Raw genomic sequence first — 16,403 nt, 5'->3', positions numbered from 1 at the left:
TCCCTCCTGATTTATAAAAAATGAACATCTTCAGCAAGGTAACAGAGGTGAACACTGAGGGGAGGTTTTGAAGCCACCCATTGTCCTTCAGTGTCTCTGCCAGTGACCAGAACATATGCTGTCTCCAGGGTGATTAATTTTTCCCATTTACAGTTTTCAAGATATTTTCCATAAAATTTATTAGCAGGTTCTTGGCAGTGGCCCTGTAATGTGTTCTGGTCAGGACCAATGTTCTTACAATGAAAAGACTGATTCTCAGGAGTGGGGGTGGGGGGTTGGGGGTTAATGGGAAATGAGGAGGACACATGTGTAATACCTTAACCAATAAAGAAATTTTAAAAAAACAAACAAAAACAAAAAAGCAGCAACAAAGCACAGCCTCTATTTAGTATAAACAAACTCCCATACTTCAAGTCCAAATGAACAAATCTCACAGAGACAATTCTTTTCTTGCTAGAGAACCTGTAAGTAGGGAGAGGCCTTAGAAAATGCCCTGTATACTCAATGTTATTTATAGATTACAATTGAAGACTCATTTTAATAGTTACCTTTTTATTTCCTTTCATAAAATTGAAAGATAACCATACTTATTTTGTCACATGGAAGAATAATGACCTTTAACAATGGCTTTTGTAATTTTGTAAGCTATTTGAGCATAATCTTTTTCTGAGGCTCATAATTGTCAAGGATATTGTCACTCTTGTATTGTCCTTGAGTATTTAGTAGTGAATTTTAAGGTCCTAGAAAGCTTTCTTTTCATGAAATCAAGTCTCCTGAAAAGATAGAAGCAACTTGGTAGTGCAATGGAGACAACATCTTCTGCAAATATTATATTCTTCCTTCATTACCACTTTATAATGGAATGCAAGAACACTGCTTTATAGTCTATGCTGAGAACAGCATGTATTGACCTCTTGTCAGTAATTCAGTCCAGTGTTCTCACTTTACGGTTGAGATATAGTATAGCTATTGACAAGCAAAAGGAATTGCCAAAGATAGAGCATATATTATTAAAGCAGTTCATTTTCTCATCAACAGTTTATGTCTTGCTCCTGGTAATTAGTGAGGTCTTGGAAGGAATTAGTATAGTGTTTGGGAATGTGTGTGCTAAAAGAGTATACTTACATTGAGTTAGAAAAGAAATGTACTCATTTATGAGGAGGCTGCACAATATGAATGGCATGCACATAGAAATTGACCTCTGAGATCATTCACATGGTTTTCCCATTATACTCCTACAAATGGCCCATTTATTACTCTTTGTCTATAAGGCTGACCAAAGGTCATTATGTTTCTAATGTTATACCATTGCCTATACCAGAGGCTAGTTTTTAATTCACCCACCATCACCCCGCATAAACTGAAGAAAAAGGCTATTCTTACTCTGCAAGCAGCCTGGGGATATGTCAACCAGAGGAAATAATTGATCAAATGAACTGAGGCCATTTATATGGCCAAAATATGTTCAGAAGAAGGTGGGAATCCAGGGACTAATCCAGATATACTGCCTCTAGATGATTCCAAGCATCTAGGTATTCTTTCGTCCCCAGTATGTGCTGTATAAGGCTACATTTCTACCTAATTCTGTCTTCAAAGTGTAGGAATTCAAGACTTTCACTACTTATATGGCCATGCAGCATTCTATGGATATGGTTTATTCCAACCCTCAATACTTTAAGTTTCTGCCTTTCGATAATAATTGTTTCCATTGTATTTTGGATAATCATGATTCTAGCAGGGAACCCGAACCCCAGGTGGTTAAATTAAAAACAGATAAGGAGACTTCGTAAAGATATGAGGCAGGATTAAGGGAACCAACTACGGATGTTGAGGTACCCAGAGACTACTGGAAGCCATTATCATCTCTAGGGCTGAAGGAATGAAGGGAGGAAAGGGTACATCCATAACTCCGTGAGAGTTGGACCCATGGAGAAGAGGCTACTCAGCAGGAGCTATAATTGTTAAGGAATGAACTGTCAGAGAAGCAGTACAGAAGCAAGGAAGGGGGAAAATATTACCTTTACCTTTTTTTTCCTCCCATGTTCCAGTGTCCTGTTGGTACCTTCAAAGTGCTAAAACCCATCCAGAAGGCAACCAGCAAGTGAATGAGGTTCCATCTCCAGTACACAGAATGAACAGAGAAAGGTACAAAATGGATCTGGGGAGGGTGGAGTGGGGGAACGGAGAACAAACCAGCATATATTTAGATATTACTGCTTTTGCATAGAAGGATGAAGTGGGAATCTCAGCATTTGAAACTATTCCATGTCACCACTATTTTTTGTCTGGGCAACTGCAATTCTATCCTAACCAGTCTCCCCAAATCCACACTTGTCTCAATTCAACTAGAACACCCTGGAAGCCAGAGAAAGCAGTTCTAAACAAATTTGATTGTCACACTTTCCCTCTGCTGTCCTCTTCAATGGATTCCACTGCTTTTATGACAGAAATTAAAATCTTCACCAGGGCCTGAAGGTCTCTATCTGGTCTGGTTCCAGCCGAATTCTTTAATCACATCTTGTTCCATTCTCTCTTTTGTTCAGCCCCTCCTGCCCCGCCCCTTGTCCCAGCATTACTGGCTTTCTTTGTTTCATGCCTCATTCAGAACCTTTGAAATGCTGCTCCTTCTTCCTGAGATGTTATTTCTGCTTTTCCCTCTCTCTTAGTTAATGCTCCTTTATCCCTCAGATCTCATCTCGAAAGTTACTTCCTCATGAAAGCTTTCACATAATTCCTAGATCAGCTCAGCTACCAAATTTTATACATTTTTCTTATACTGTGTACATTTTCTTCACTAAATCTTCTCAGTTTAAAATCTACATGTATTTGCTTCATGATTATCTTGATTTCCGTATCCTGTACTAGATAATAAGCACCATGAAGCAAGGAATTTATCTGGTTTTGTTCACAGTTTTATCTGCAGGCCCCAACACAGAACCCCCACATGGTAAGCTTTAAAAAAATAATCACAAATTTGAAAGACATTATGTGTCTCAGCTATAATTCAGGATGTTGATATGAGATAAGACACGTGTGTATGTCTGACTACTTGATTGGTTATGAATTTATTATTCAGTTTTCTGTGCAGGAAAACATATAACAATATACCCATTTTTTATATTGGCTCTTTCATGTATTTTACAGGTAAACCAGATTTTTTCTAGAATTTTATTTTTAATTTATGTCTGAGCTAAAAATCATTGGTTGCATTATTTATACATGATAAAAATTGGGTCTCTAAGAAATGTAAAATAAATTTCTCTAAAAACTGTGTTTAAAAAACAACTTTTTACTATCTTGCATTTTTCTATCTGTAAAACTCACATTTTCATTAAAAAGAATGCAGTTGCCTGGAAAAAGGTGTGAGCATGAATGCATAATAAGTAAAATTATTCAAACTAAATGTTCTTTTAGAGAGGAGAATTGTTATATGAGGGAAAAGGCTGTATGCTTCCTAAGAGACTATTCTAAACAAATAATTATATACCACATTTTTGATGTGGTCTGTGAAGTTCTGAATTGCAGAATATTTTTGTAATTTGCTTAGCTATGTTTAGGAGACATGACTTCGGCCCTGTTGCTGCATCTTTTATTAAGGCTGTTTCTGCACAACTAGCAGAGAATATATGTGAGAAAAAATACCTTAGAATTTTTTTGAATTAATTTTGTTAGTGACACAATTACTTTCCTCATTCTAAGAAGCAAAGAAAAAGGCATAACTCTTTCAGTATGCCTATTGGAATGTGGAGTAAAGTAGTGCATGTAAATTACAGAATGTATGGGAAATTAAAAGGCTTAATGGGGTATAAGAGAAGCTATGGGGAAGAAAGAGACAGGTAAGTGCTGAAAAGACAAACTGTCATTACTATTTCCATTTATTTATTTATTTATTTATTTATTTATTTATTTAAATAAACTTCCAATTTTTATTGGACTTGGAACATTAGGACAACTGTGAAAGTTGCTTTGGATGTCCTTCTGTGACATCTTGCAGCCTTCATTTGGTATGCATGCATGTTTTTTTTAGTATTTTACAATTTTTTAATTACAGTTGATATACAATATTATATTAGAGGTATACAGGATAGTGTTTAGACATTTATATAACTTACTAATTGATCATCCTGATAAATCCAGTATCCATCTGACACCATATATTACTACAATTTTATTGACTATATTATACTGTATTTTATATCCCTGTGAAGTGTCATCACTCTTATACAGACCGGTAGTACAAAATCAGAACCTGATTTTCCATTGGAGTCTTACCCAGGATTCTAATATATTAAACAATATATTTTAAAAAATAATAATAAAATAAATATATAAAAGAGGAACTCATGTGATTGATGTCAGAAAGGGGAGTGCAATAAGATCCCTACCCTCTCTTTCTATCCAACTCCACCCACCAACCCCTGACTTTAGTGATTCTATAGATCTTGGCATGGAAACTTGGTCTTATAACTGTTATCCAACTAACACTGTAATGACATAGTCAAATCTTGAAGGGAAACTGAGTTATTAAGTAGTTCAAACTGAAGTTTAGGAAGAGAAGGTACTTAATTTATACCTAACAGTGATTTGCTTTAAAATTGTATCTTTCCTTAATTGCAAATTCCATGGATTGAATTCCTAAATTACTTGACAGTAATCATTGTTTAGAAACTTTTAGTCCATTTTGTTAAATATTTTATTTTATAGGAAAAAGACTCGGTCATTTGTTAAATTAGTTGTTATAGTGAAAATTAGTGGATTCTGAAATTGCTGTCTTGATATAACTATTAAAACTGAGTTTTATAATAGAAAAACCTTGCCTTTGATATAGATGGTTTTATACTATTTTTTCTAAATTGCAACATTGCTAAAACAGTATGAGAACATATTAAGAAAATAGTTTGTAGTGCTCCTTGTTTATTTTATTTAACTTCTATTGAGTTTACAACAATGGTATTTAATAATTTTAATTTAATTGTCAGGTGGCATCACCTAATGGAAGCCAAAATGTACAACATCCTATATAATAAAGGCTAATATACTGAGTGTCTGGTCATCTGTTCAACCAATCAAAGCATAATATGCTAATGATATGCTAAGGCTGCTCAACCGCTTGCTATAATGTGCACTGACCATCAGGGGACAGGTAGTCGATTGGTCATCAGTCGCTATGAGGTGCACTGACCACCAGGGGGCAGACGCTCTAACCAGTAGGCTAGCATGCTGCTGGGGTCCGGCTGATCAGGACTGAGTGAGACTGGCAGAACATGCCCTGGAGCCCTACCATGGTCCCTCCCTGGCTGGCCAACCTCTCACGTTCCTCCCCAGCACTGATCATGCACCAGTGGGGTCCCTTGGCCTGCCTGTGCCCTCTTGCAATTTTGGACACCTTGGGGGATGTTGGAGAGCCAGTTTCGGCCCAATCCCACTCAACACAGGAGCTGCCCCCTGGTGGTCAGTGCGCTCCCACAAGGGGTGCGCTGCTCAGCCAGAAGGTGGACTCATGGCTGGCAAGCACAACAGCAGTGGCGGTAGTTAATCATGCACCAGTGGGGTCCCTTGGCCTGCCTGTGCCCTCTTGCAATTTTGGACACCTTGGGGGATGTTGGAGAGCCAGTTTCGGCCCAATCCCACTCAACACAGGAGCTGCCCCCTGGTGGTCAGTGCGCTCCCACAAGGGGTGCGCTGCTCAGCCAGAAGGTGGACTCATGGCTGGCAAGCACAACAGCAGTGGCGGTAGTTGGGCATCCCCCGAGGGCTCCCAGACTGCAAGAGGACACAGGCTGGGCTGACTGACCCCCCCACAGTGCACAAATTTTATGCACCAGGACTCTATCAATAAAACCTGTCCTTTGCAACCCCAAATGGATGAACGCTACACTAATGCCAGGCTAAGTTGGGACTGTGAAGTAAATATAAGCCTATAGTTAAAAAGCAAAGATGGGAATAAAAGCAATAAAACAGGAAGTACTTTGTTTTCCCACCACCAAATCTACCACTCTCATATATGTGCACCTGTATATTTTGCTTTCTACTTCCCACTAAAATGGAAGGAATAATTCTCCAATGAATTAGGACTGTATGTTGCAATTTGGCCATTAGAATGTGAGCAATAGGATGTGGGTCAAGGCATTTAAGAGTCTGTGCACATTCTCCATATTTGTTCTCTCTCCAACCTCTATGACTGGAAGGGCTGGCTTTGTAGATGGCATCATTACAAGTTGCAAGGAGCAACTTGTTACTGTGACATGAGTGGCAAGCCTTTCTTGAGTAAAGCCACTGAAAATTGAGGTTGTTTTCATACATAGCCATCACCATTTTGGCCTATCCAAACTGATATAGATGGCAATAGGTTTTGTCGGTTTCTCGATAATTTCATAAAGTTTCCAGAACCATTATATTACATTCTTGGCTCTGGTGTTCTGTGTGTAAACTTGTCTGCACTTTGAGGTCTGTATTTCTTTATATTGATTATTAATAGATCATATCTTAAAAAGGAAATGGCATAGAAAATAACTTAATTTGGTTCTAATCTAACACTTTCCAAAGTATTTTTTAAAGAATCATTACTTTTAGGAGATATAAATGTGTGTACCTGAACAGAATTTCCAAGTTTATATAATTTTTAGAAAAGGCCATATTCAGTAAATCCCTCTTGAATACACTTGACATTATGTTATCATTTTGAAGACTCTGAACAGACATGCAATAAAGAAGTCAAAGTTACTTTGTACCAAGTGTTTCCCACATTTATCTGACTATGACTTTTACTTCTGCAAACACTTTTCAGAAGTAGTTCCACTTATGGAAAAATAAAGAAATAGCTTGAGGAAAGAGTACTTTAATTTCATTTACAAGGATGTATTTTTACCAAAGGAATATTGAATTAGTTAGGATTCTACAAAAGAAACATTAAGTAAGAGTAATAGTTTCCTAGGTTTGTTGTAACAAATTAATACCATTAGATGGGCTTAAAAAAACACACCTTATTTTCTCACAGTCTGGAGTCCAGAAGTTTGAAATCCAAAGTGTCAGCAGGGTCATGCTCTGTCTAAGGATTGTAAGGAAGAATCATTCCTTGCCTCTTCTAGCTTCTTGTGGTTGCTGACCATCTTTGACATTCCTTGATTTTTGTCCATGTATCTTCCCTGTGTTTCTTCTGTGTCATTAAATCTTTTTTTCCTCATAAGGATACTAGTCATTGGATTTTGGGTCGACTCTAATCCAACATGATCTCATCTAAATGTAATTACATCTGCAAAGACCCTATTTCCAAATATAACTTTTTGCAGCATTTGGTTAAGCAAGTCAGAAGTATATAGGACAGGACACAGGCTAGAAACTCATGGGCAGGAGCTAAGACTGCCATTCACAGGCAGAATTGCATCTTCTTCCGCAAAACCTAATTTTTGCTTTTAAGGCCTTTCAACTGATTGGGTGAGGCCCACAGACACTATCAAGAGTCATCTCCTTAATGTAAAGTCAATTTATTGTAGATGTTAACCATTTATATGAACTTCCTTCACAGCAAAATCTAGATTAGTGTTTGATTGAATAACTGGGTAGTATAGCCTAGAGACGTTGACACAATGACAATCACAAACAAAATTAAATTGTAAGGTCAAGAACTTTCTGAAATTCTAGCCCATTCTAAAGCTCTCAGCATAGAAAAACTTTTTTTTTTCTTAACAAAATATTCTTCCCTTGCCTTCATTTGACACAGGTCTGATGATGTAGCCAGTATTTAGTTGTCTCTGAATGAAAGGGGGGATTTATGTGAAACTATTTCTGTTCAGATATTAAAAAAAAACACACACCTATTTAGCTGTTTTGAAATGTTTACTTTGAAATTACCTTAGATGGTACCTAAGCTAATATTCTTACTTTATGAAGAGGTGAACTGGGCTCAGACTGGGAAAGTACCTTGCTCATATATATCCGGCAGTTTTAGACCTAACCTGTGATGAGAACCGAGTCAAACTCTCTTTCCACAGTGCCTCTATGACAACTATCAAAGGTGATACTAAGCTTTATTGATAAAATTGATAGGTAAACTCTCTGATTTTGATCTTCTAGTCAGTGATACGCAGGATGTATTTTCATTGCTACAAATTGAACATAATTAAAGCATAGTGATTAATCACAAAAACAATATGAAATCATATATGTGTTTTCCAACGGTCTTAGGCGACCCCTGTGAAAGGGTCATTCGACCCCCAAAGGGGACGCATTAGGAAGGTTGAGAACCACTGTCCTAAGGAATCTTCCTATGCCCTTCCACTAGGGCACAGAGTTCAGTAGCCAAGAACTGCCCCTGTTGTTGCAGAAGCAGGGTGCCTGGGCATGAGGGTAACACTCCCAGCAGAATGCTTTTCTTGCACCAGACAACTCAGGACCCTCTAAGTATGGGTCACATTCTTTATCTGCATCACATTTGGAACTCAATTTTTAGCCACTCTGAGTATACAAGGTTGGCCTGCCTCTGCATTTCAATGACCCACTGTTTTGATATCCTAGGTGTTATCTGTACATAAATATATTAAGACAGAAACAGCAAAGGTCATAACTGTCTTTATTACTGAAGCTAAAATTTAATGAGCTAGATCACAGGCTGCTTTAAGAATGGCCGTGCCAGGTTAATGGGGCTCTGGCACTGAAGCCAATTACACTGGGTACAATTATATTCTATTCTAATAGCTGTAAGTCAGGGTTACACAAAGATTCTGTCTCTGGGTAATTACTAGCTAGGAAGCAGGTGAGGGGAAACCAAGCAAATTGTCACTGATCATACAAGAGACACACAGAGAGCACAGAGCTTGTAGCTATTCCGGGTGCGTGTGTGTCATCTGTTGCTAAGAAGGAGCTGGCTTCACAGTCAGAAAGCCTCTTCTTCTAGCACTGACCAAAAGGATATGTGATTTCAAAGACGCTTTTAGAAAAGTAGTGAAATGTGAATAGTAGGAGAGGGGGAGGAATAATTCAGAAAGCCCTTCTCTATTGAGACTGTTTCCCTGAGGATTTTGGAAGATTTAATAGTCTGACATTATTGATTTTTTTTTCCAACCTAAATACAGGGAGTGTTACCAAATCCCAAAATGATATTATAAAATTTGAACAAATGAACCTCAAAGATTGACTTAATAAACTTCCTCCTTTAAGTTTTCTGTTATCCTCAGCATTGTGGCTATTTACAAGTCTTTTGCTATACATGGCTAAAAGGGGGCCACTGAAGAGCCTTCTGACAATTGAGGATCCATCAGAAATATAGATGAAAACACTTTGAAATTCAAAGTAACAGAACTTCCCTATGATCTCATGGATCAGTTTGCACACTATTGATTTTTGCAAAGCCTTTGAGGAACCAATACATCTATTTCTCCAAGTGAGACAGATGTTTTATGTTATCAGTGAGTAAATATTTAAAAATCCAGGGTTGTGAGAGTACTGTTTTCTTAATGAAAGCATTAATGACATTTATTGGAACTGTGAGAAAGTCATTGCAGACAAGGGAAGCTATATTCCTGAGGACTGTTTTTGAGTAATACAATGTTTATAAGGGAATGAGTATTAAATAAATGACACAAGTAATGTCAATTTATTAGAATATTCTTTCTTTCCAAGAGGTTAAAGATTTAAAAAGTAATTCCTAATATTAGTTGTTCAGACATAATTGGAAAGACTTCCAGAATGACTCAAGACTTTTGAAAAATCCTTTCAAAGTAATGAAGTAATTCATGGTAGAGTAGAAATAAATGAGTAAGAGGGGGTAGCTGGTATAATGTGAAGTCAGATCATGTCTTGTTATGGCTTGGTCTAAAATTAAATGTTGGTGATATTGCTCTTTTTCATCATTAGAAGAAGAGAAAGAAGAAGCTTTCTGGTGGTTATATATTCATTCTGTCCCTTTTCAGTCTCTAAACAAAATTCATTTTTTTCCAAACACTTCAGTGTTTTCCACACTCTCCAGAAATATCATTTACTTTTACTCCTAATTTAATATTATTATTTTCTTGGTTATTTTCCTCTGAGATTTTCCTTATAGGATTAAATTCTGCACCCCTATGTTTTTGCAGTATTATTTACAATAGCCAAGATATGGAAGCAACCCAAGTGCCCATCAATAGATGAGTGAATAAAAAAAATGTGTGGTACATATATACAATATATTATTACTTGGCATAAAAAGAATAAGATCTTACCATTTGGGACAGCATGGATGGACCTGGAGAGTATTATGCTAAGTGAAAGAGGTCTGACAGAAAAAGACAAATGCCATATGATTTTACCTATATGTGTAATGTAAAGAGCAAAATAAAAAAACAAACAAAATTGAAACAGACTCAGATAAAGAGAACAGAGTGATGGTTGGCAGAGGGGAGGGTCATTGGGGAATCGGGTGAAAAAGGTAAAGGGATTAAGTAGTATAAGTTGGTACTCACAAACTAGTCCTGGGGATGTAAAGCACAGCATAGGGAATCTACACTAATAAAAGAGAAAGATGCAAATTGACCATATCTTAGTGATGCCCACCAGCCAATCAGGAGTGAGTGTGCAAATTAATCCAACAAAGATGGCTGGTTAATTTGCATGTGCAGGCGCTGAGCGGCCAGGGGTGGGGTGGGACGCAGGTGTTGTGCACTGCCCCAGCCACTCCGGGCCTCTAGGCAGCATGGGAAGGCGGTAAGGCGGCTCCGGGCCAGAGCGAGGAGCAAAGGCACTCTGCAGCCAGGGGAAAGAAGTCCCATTCTTTCACAAATCTTTGTGTATCAGGCCTCTAGTATAGTCAATAATGTTATATTAGCTATGTACAGTGTGTGGGGGTACTTGAAATATCGGAGAGACCACTATGTAAAGTATGATTGTCTAACCACTATGCTGTATACTTGAAACTAATACAGTTTATTGAATACAAACTGTAATTTTAAAATAAAATAAATTAATTAAAAAAGTATTAAATTATGTAAGTGGGTCTAATAATTTTAAAGAGACTCAGTCACTCTTGTTGAATTGTCCTTCAGTAACAAGACTCTCATGAGCCTTAAATAAATTGAAGGACAGAATATTCTCCAGTTTAATGTTCTACTTTCAGTATCCAGTTGTACATAATGCTATCTCAATAAGGAATAAAGCCCCACTATAGTTGTATTATATTTGAGAGATGTTAAAAAATGATTCACCAATGTCACCCCAATAAATTTAAAAAAAATTAAAAAATGATTCAGCCATGCTTTCAGTTGAGTAGATCCAATGAAAATCTATCATGGATAACTGTACTATTACGATTGTGTAGATTTTCTTCAAAGCTATAGAGTCAGTTTCACAAATCTCCCAACAGACCCATATCCATATTTGTCTCTACATTATGAGAAATGAAAGAAATTATTGGTAAATGGCTATACTAAAGACAGAATGACCTTAGGAGCACAAACACTAAGCTTGGAATCAGAGTTATGCTCAATTACTAATTACTACTAGCTGTGCTAACATGAATAGGATGCTTTACCTTTCTAGTTGTCATTTTTTTCACTTACAAAATTGGGTTAACACTACCAATTCCAGTGATTTTAAGTGAATGGACTAAGATGATGTAAGTACAGTGCTTAAATAAATCTGAATACACTCCTTCCCAAACCTCAATACTAATTTATCTTCTGTGGTTAACTCCATAGTTTCTTGCTTCAAAGTATTAGGCAAGTTCACATCACTGAGATTTTTACATTTAAGCTCACACATTTTCAAATAAATAGTAGCTTCTTGGGTCTCATCACAAAGTTATCACTACTCATTCTGACCAGATTTGGCCCAAGTAATGGCATGTGACTAAAGATCAAATGACCAGAAACACATAATGGAGTAAATATAGTCTCTTCAATAATTGGTGCTGGGAAAACTGGAAAGCGACATTCAAATGAAAGAAACTGGATTACAGTTTGTCCACATGTATAAAAAGTAACACAAAATGGATCAAATACCTAAATATAAGACCTGAAACAATAAGCTACATAGAAGAAAATACATGTACCAAACTTATAGACCTTGGTCATATAGAAGAACATTTTATGAACTTGACCCCAAAGACAAGAGAAGTAAAGGCAAACATAAATCAGTGGGGCTACACAAAATTGAAAAGCTTCTGCACAACAAAAGAAATTAACAACAAAACGAAGAGGCGGCCAACCAGATGGGAGATGATATTTGCAAACCATAGCTCTAACAAAGGTTTAGTTTACAAAATATATAAAGAACTCATAAAACTCAACACCAAACAAAGAATATAATCAAAACATGGGCAGAGGACCTGAAAATACACCTCTCCCAAGGAGACGTACAAACAGCCAATAGATATATGAAAAGATGATCAACCTCACTGGCAATTAGGGAAATTCAAATCAAAACTACAATAAGATACCACCTCACACCTGTTACAATGGACATTATCAATAAGACAAGCAAAAACACGTGTTCGAGAAGTTGTGGGGGAAAAAAGGAACCCTCCTTCACTGCTGGTGGGAATGTAGACTCGTACAACCACTATGGAAAGCAGTCTGGTGATTCCTCAAAAATTAAGAATAGAGCTACAATTCAACCCAGCAATCCCACTCCTGAGTATATACCCCCCCCAAAAAAACCTCGAAATATTTGCAAAGATATATGCACCCCTATGTTCATTGCAGCATTATTCACGGTGGCCAAGACATGGAAACAACCAAAGTGTCCTGTGATAGAGGACTGGATAAAGACGATTTGGTACATACTAGTATACACAATGGAATACTACTCAGACATATGGAAGGATGGAATACCACTATTTGCAACAATATGGATGGACCTTGAGAACATTATGCTAAGTGAAATAAGTCAGTCAGAAAAAACTAAGAACCATGATTTCACTCATCTGTGGTACGTAAAGCCAAAATTCATGAGCACAAACAGCAGTGGGGTGGTTTTCAGAGGGAAGGGGGACTTAATATATGATGACAGGAGAAGATTTGACTTTGGGTGGTAAGCACATGGTGCAGTATACAGATCTGCAACATAGAAATCCACACCTGATTTCTATATGTTCTTGTTGACCAATGTCACCTCAATCAATTTAATAAATATTTAAAAAATAAAGAGCAAATGAGAGGTAGATGATTTCAAACTAGTAGTTCTTCAAACACAATAATTTAGGTGAAACAATTTTATCTAAGTCTCACTGAAATTTGAGTATTCCCAGAGAACCTCAGAGGTATTTTATAACCGTCTGTCATTATGGTTTAAAGAATGCTAAGCCTTATACATATCATACAATAATTGATCCTGAGTACTTTTCTCATTAAGATAGTTTGACAATTTGTCCTTGTTTTCCCAGCACAACCCTAGTTTACTCTTGTTTATCCAGGTGTGATTATTAGTATTCCCAATCTTACTTAAAATAGTGTTCCACTATAAATTATACAATCATCTATAATCAGATGATTTTGGCTATCCAAAATTAATCAGCAAGTACAGAAGAAATGTTCCCTTCCTTTGCCTGAGCAGTTCTTCAAAACTGCCTTCTGATATAGAACCCTATACATTTCACCAGGCCTCCCAATCCTATGCTGGGCTTGGTATTCTCTGTGGGCATTCAGTGCCCTTTACATCATATTCTATATCTTTGGCTCTACTGCAGAGGATGAAAACATGGGACCACATGCACCAGATTGCCTTGACAAATAGTCTTAGATTCCATGGTAAGATGTGTTAGTATAAAGTTTGACAGGCAGATGAGAAACACAATCTATTTCACTATTCCTTCTACAAGTGGCAAGCAGACTCATCGGTTCCCCAAATGCATGTGTGTGTGTATTTTATTGCATCCTCTGAGTTTCCCAGCCATTTAATCTGCTTTGAGCATGAAGAAGATCTATAAAGTTGGCCATGATTTCCTCCAGATCCCTTACCTTGGGCAGCAGCATCTCTGTAAGCCTCTGCATACGTGAAAATGAAAACTAGTGGCAGTCAGTTTGACTCTTGCACACTTTATCCTTTCCAGTGCTTTGTTGTTGCTTTTCATTTGTTTGCATGTTGATGTGTAAACAACTTTATTAATCTATAATTAATATAATTAACCTTCTTTCTCCTCTTTGCCCACCCCACCCAGAGCAGCTAATGCTCTTCTTTCTGTCACTATAAGTTAGTTTACATTATTGAGTTTTATATAAATGGATCTCACAGTATGTACCCTTTTTGTCTGGCTTCTATCATTCACTATAATGTGTGTTTTTTTATTTATCAACTAGGGGCCCAGTGCACAAATGTGTGCACCTTGAAAGGAACTGTGGGCGGCAAGGCTGCAGTGGGCATAGGGGTGGGTCTCAGCCCATACTCTGTGACCCCATCCAGCCCCTCCCACTGTGGCCCCCGGTCCCATGTCTGCCCGCAGCCTTGCTCCTGCTGCCCTGCTACCACACGTTGATGGTGCAGAGTGATTGGGGCCAGCGACAGCAGCAGGTGTGAGTAGGGCCAGTGCTGTCAGCAGCTACAAGTGGCGGCTGCTGCCCCAATCACCCCTCAGGAGCAGGGGGAAGTGGAGAAGCCCTGAGGGGCAATTGGGGCCAGCAGCCACTGCTCGCACCCGCTAATGGCACCGAGTGATTGGGACCGCCGCCAGGTGTCAGTAGCAGGTGCAAGTGGGGCCAGTACCAGCAGAAGGTATGAGCGCTGGGCAAGACCGCAACACGCTGGAGCAAAGAATTTTCAGTAACCACCAGAGGCATGCCCTGATAACAGCGACCAGCACCCGCGTTGGTCTGGCGCCCCCACTCACCTGCTCCACCATCCCGATGTGACTGATGCCCACCATATCCCATGCTCTGCTGCTAATGCTTATCACATTCCGCGTGCCTCCTGGTGGTCAGTGCATGTCATAGCCACTAGTTGTTTGGTTGTTCTGCCATTATGTCTATTTGCATATTAGCCTTTTATTATATAGGATGTCATTGGAGTGCCAGATTTCACTATGCTGCATTACTGAGTAGCATTCCATTATAGATATACCTTGTTCACTCACACACCTATTAATAGGCATTTGCATTGTTTCCAGTTTGGGAGTTATCTATATATCTATCTATATCTATATCTATATCTATATCTATATCTATATCTATATCTATCTCTATCTCTATCTATATCTCTATCTATATCATCTATATATCTATATCTATAGCGATAGCAATAGAGATGGAGATAAAAAGAATATGCAAATGAGGCCGAGACTGTCAAGGTCACGACCAGCTCAGGAGGAGGAGCCAGGCTTCACCCAATCCTGAGAGATCAACACAGAGGGGTGCCTGCTCCGGGCCTCTGTGGTGTGGCTGGGAGCAGACCTCCCACAGACACACATACACACACACACACACACACACACACACACACGTGGGTGCCTTCTCTGGCCTACATGGCATGGCTGGGGGCAGGCCCCACTGGACACCACACACATGGGGCGCTTGCTCCGAGCCTCTGTGGCACACACACACACGGGGCTCCTGCTCCAAGCCTCTGAGGCCAGACTGTAGGGCATCCCCTAAGGGCTCCTGGACTGTGAGATGGCACAGGCCAGACTGAGATACCCCCCCCCGCCGAGTGCACAAATTTCGTGAACCTCTGCTGCCAGACTGTGGCCATCACTAGGACACCCACTGAGGGCTCCCGAACTGTGAGAGGGCCAGGCTGGGCTGAGGGAACCCCACCCCCCAGTGCACAAATTTCGTGCACCGGGCCTCTAGTTATAAAGCTTTGGATAGTTCTTCAAGTCTTTGTATATATGTGTTTTCATTGTCCTTGAATAAATACTTAAGAGAGTAATGGCTGGATCATATGGGAGCTTTGTTCAACTTTTGAAGAACTACCAGTTTTCCAAAGTGATTGTGTTTTTTTATTTATTTACTAGTGGCCTGGTGCATGAAATTCATGCAGGGGGGTGGTTCCCTCAGCCCAGCCTGCACCTTCTCCAATCTGGGACCCTTTGGGGGATGTCCAACAGCAGGTTTAGGCCCGATCCCTCTCTCAATCCAGGACTGCTGGCTCCTAACCGCTCACCTGCCTGCCTGGTTGATCGCACCAACTGCCCCCCTTTCTGGCTTGATTACCCCTAACTGGCCCCCCTACCATCCTGCTTACACCAAACTGCCCACCCTGCCAGCCTACTTGCACCCAACTGCCCCCACCAGCAACCTGCTTAGCCCCAACTGCCCCACACTGCTGGTCTGCTCACCCCTAACTGCACCCACTTCCAGCCTGTTTCTCCCCAACTGCCCCTCCTCTGCCGGCTTGCTCATCCCCAACTACACCCCCCTGCCAGCCTGCTCACCCTTATCTGCACCCACTTCTGGCCTTCTCGCACACAACTGCCTCTCCTGGCTTGATTGCCCCCAACTACC

The 16,403-nt window shown here is 39.3% G+C and overlaps 1 pseudogene; it reads right to left on the bottom strand.

Moving 5' to 3' along the window:
* Positions 1 to 14,834, bottom strand: part of LOC102771152 — a 33,315-nt pseudogene extending 18,481 nt beyond the window's left edge.
* Between the last annotated feature and the right edge of the window lie 1,569 nt (positions 14,835 to 16,403).

This window comes from Myotis davidii, unplaced genomic scaffold (assembly GCF_000327345.1).
Source record: "Myotis davidii unplaced genomic scaffold, ASM32734v1 scaffold1519, whole genome shotgun sequence".
In the NCBI taxonomy this organism is placed as follows: Eukaryota; Metazoa; Chordata; class Mammalia; order Chiroptera; family Vespertilionidae; genus Myotis; species Myotis davidii.
This window is presented reverse-complemented; position numbering and strand designations above follow the sequence as displayed.